Here is a 4,259-nt window from a genome sequence, read left to right as displayed (position 1 = left end):
TGGCTGGCTCGTTCTTGGGAGCATTGAAATGATTGTGTTTCTAGTGCTCATTTCGAATTTATTGATAGCAGGAGCTGCATTATACATCTTCCATGAAACTCTTAGTGATCAGAATAGGTCATTGACCTAAAATGACCCAGGTTAACGTTTTGTTTTCAGAAACATGTGGCCTAGCGTAATCTTTGTCGTCTATTCAAATGCAAAACTCAGAGCAGTCTTCCATGACTTTCGTCGCCATAACCTTGAAAATGTTAAACAAGCTCACTGACCTTAGATGAGCCTGTGACCTTTTGCTTATAAACAGTTATCTAGATTCGGGGGGCACTTTGGAGACCAGCCTGGACTTTGATTTTGTCTGACCTTATTTGACCCGAAGGCCATGACCTAGGAACCTCGAACTTTGATCCAAGTGATTTTACGCGCAGATCAATACACCCTGTACTTTTGGTGTCTCCAGCTTTCTTAGTTCCCGGGATCTCAGTTGGATCAAATCGACCCCCTTCCCCGTACTCGGGCGAAAGGGTATCTAGCCGGCCACCCGGGCGCATTTTAACCATCAGTTTGAGTACCCATGAATCCGGCATTGGTGCGTTGGAACCTTCAGTTATTTGGAACTGATATCTTTTGACAGACGCTGTTTTTTGTTAGTCATTTTTAGGCAAAGCAAGCCGAATTGAATGAGAACTTTTAACCACGGGGAAAATGGAACCCCTCCGTATGATTACACATTCCTGTATGTGACACTGACATCAACGGCTCATGTGCATTGCACAACATTTGTATGCATGCTTGAATATGCTCCATGAGTAAAGTAGCATTTATATGTAAGAGACTTGCCACATCTTCATACAAATAGGTGCAGAACATAAAACTGCCATACCTTTCTCCTTTCAGTGCGCTATTGACAAATTTTAAAGATATGCTACCTTAAAAAAGAGATTTCTAGCTGAAAAAGCGCTTCAGCGGCCAGCTCGTCCTTAAACAGCGAAATCGACAGGGTATACTTTGAGGTTCCAGGCAGTAAAAATGAGCTCACCATACATATTATTGTTGCAAAATTTTCCACAAGAAAATAGGGCAAAATTTGAGCTACAGCCAGCGCAACTGCAATATGTTGCATTCGACTGCTAGCATCGTATTATGCGTCATGAGTGCCAAAATGTCAAACAATTGCGGATGACCAATTGCATAGCAACTACAAAATGTCAGTTGCTAAGTGGTTGTTGAGATTTCCCCGACAAAGCGTCTTCAAATGAAATGTGTCGTCCATGCATGGTTCTTGAGATTATAGAGAAAGCACAGGGAACATGCCTGTACGGCTCAGATGTTATCGTTGCGCGCCGGACATGCGATGACAAGTATTATTAATAAATGTTGAAGGATTCCTCTTTAGGCGTAATTCTGTTCCCGTATCCCATTGTGGCACATGGTGCCGAGAGTGCAATATGATGAAATATGTACTTCATAGCTTTGTCACATGTGCTCTATGAGAAGCGTTTGTTTTAGGCCAATGATAAACGGTTTAATGGCAAACATCTGCCGGCCAGACAGACCTCTTCACCCAAAATTGCGCAGCCAAGGCAGCTTCAACAACTTAGTGCGTTTTATCGCTACGGTACGAAGAAAGACATGCAACATATTGAAATTCCGACTGGGACCTTGAGCCTTCCAGTAAACATCCTCATATCACTAGACTTAACTTAGTTTCCATCCATCACAGCATTTCCCTTTCAAAGTACTGAGAAGGAGCTAGAATGGCTGGGGCTCAATCACATTGGGGACTGATCAAGTTGCTGTCAGCATACCTATCTGTTGGAAGTGCTTCACTTTGGCGGCTCTCTCTGCCAATTCCCTGACAATTTCATCCTTCCGCGACCAGTAACAAACACACCCTAGAACGGCCAATAGCATTTGGGTGGCTTTAGTCACAGGATGGGATCGATACATTGTGGGCGCGGCCGTTCCACCAAGCGAAGTTGTGATGCGCGCAGTCTCCCACAGTTAGCGTTACTCTCTGACACCGAACACAAGATGTGCAGTCGTAACTCATGCAGCGCAATGCTATCACTCTCTATGATGCCCTTTTTGTATCACCCCGCGTCTCGTAAGTGTAGCCGACGACAGCTCTAGACCCAAAAGAAATGATGCGATATTCAAAATGTTTTCTCGCCGAAATTCGTACTGCGTCATCAGCGTGAAGCCATTGCCACCCTCCATGTATAATTTCCGTGGTTCTGGACACAAAGGCCAGATCGCGTCCGAATATTAAGCAGATCCTTACAACAAGGCTGGTGCTGCGCTGCCAAACGAAGCCCATGCGGCAAGGTATTTATAATCGCCTGCCGCCAACGTCAAGTGAAAGCGCTGGACATGACCGTGGGTACGGCGAGGGCCCGTGGACCTGTAGGCCATAGTTTTGGCCGCTAATCTGGCCGCAGGCTCCCAATCAGTGGGCGCTGCCGTCAGACCCGGTGAAGTTTGTCGCAGATCGTACTGTCAGCCTCGCGGCCACAGAAGTTGGATTTGCTGCCAAATCATGCCCAGATGCTGTGAAAAGAAAGCTCTGAACGGCGTAAAACTTTCACTCTGTGATTTTCGCAGATCTTCGAGGATGAAAACGTGGATGCCTACCACCTTCGTCTTGAACGAAGTCCCGCTAGTTAATTGTATCCCGTTGAACACGTGCATCACGTGCCTACCTGAAGTGCTTAATATTGAAATGTCAATCCAGCTAGAGTTAAATGGGATAATTTCTTTTTCATATTTTGATGACCAAGTTTCTGCTTTCAAGGTATCTTGAAAGCCCCAGTCACCAATACATAGAGACAAACATGCGATTTGTTTGCTGCATATTTACAAAGAGAGTGAATCGGGGTGAACTGTCCATTCGTCCATGAAAGGGACGCTATGGAAGAAAAAGCAGACATGGTACTCATTACGTGATCATTATATCTACCCTTCCCAATATCCCACCTACACTGGTGTGTTGCAGACATCGTGAAAGTAGTCACCGAAAGGCCTGCAACAGCTTATCTAAGAGATTCTTCCACCTTGCAGTCTTTTCCAATGCCGTGAGAGCATCGCTTAAGAATCCAAAATATAAAATATCGTTATTGAGATTATCGTCTGCTGCAATAGCTGCTGTTAAGCTGTGGTTACCCCGTTGCGGCTACATGCGAGCAGGAGCAGCAACCGGTCGCCAAAAGCATCAGTAATGCAAATGGTTTTAGTTGGATGTCCTTCTAAAGATCGTCCTGCAATGACACTTTTTCTTGAGCCTTCGGATACCAATATAACACTCATGTACGTACTCCGTCACAGCTTGCTTACAAACTTTGCGTTAGGACTCCCTTGCTCATTCTCTTTTGCAGTGGTCTGGAAACAAATATGCATGTAGCTCTTCTCAGCAGACGGTGAACACAGCTGGTCGTTCCACAGATTCTGTCCTTAGACTGTCCTTAGAGCGGCCACATTTGCTCGCAGGCCATTTGTCGTGTCAGTTCACGCCATCGCCTGGCACCATGGGCTCCTGCGCGTTATACCGGATCGAGGTGCCAGCTGCAATTTTCCGACCTGCTCTGGAGGTTTGAGCTACGAATTACGACCACATGTGGCGAACAAGGCCACTATTCCAGCTACATTGTTAAAAGCCGCTAAAGTTTTGCAAAAGTTGCTGGTGGCCGTATTTTGTAAAACCAGCCAACCACGCATGCTTCTGGGCGCATGCATGTGTAGGTGGATGGATATAGCAGCCATGGATACACCCGTCCATTCAGCGGCTGCATCCATGGTAACTATATCGTCCAGCTCATATCCCAGCAAGCGGGGCACAAGCAAATATGCAGTGCGCAAAATACAGGGATAAAAAAATCACTACGCACGGGTCAAAACGACGCCACACACGGAATCGGCATGGCACATGACACGGAGTCGACATAACGCCAGACACGGAATCGGAATAATGCCGGACACGAGATCGGCATGACACCGGACACGGAATCGGTATAGTGCCAGGCACGGAATCGGAATAACGCCGGACACGAAATCGGCATGGCATATGACATGAAATCGGTATGATGCCAGTAAGGAATCGGAATAACAATGGGCACGGAATCGGCATGACACATGAAACGGAACCGGTATGATGGTATGCTCGGAAATAGAATAACGCCGGATGCGTAATCGGAATGACACCGGACACGGAATCGGCATGCCACCGGATATGGAATCGGCATGCCACCGGGATGGGTCGGCACATG

The sequence above is a fragment of the Pollicipes pollicipes genome, unplaced genomic scaffold (genome assembly GCF_011947565.3).
Source record: "Pollicipes pollicipes isolate AB1234 unplaced genomic scaffold, Ppol_2.1 Scaffold_2555;HRSCAF=2994_pilon_pilon_pilon, whole genome shotgun sequence".
NCBI classification, from domain to species: Eukaryota; Metazoa; Arthropoda; class Thecostraca; order Pollicipedomorpha; family Pollicipedidae; genus Pollicipes; species Pollicipes pollicipes.
Note: the sequence above shows the minus strand (reverse complement) of the source record.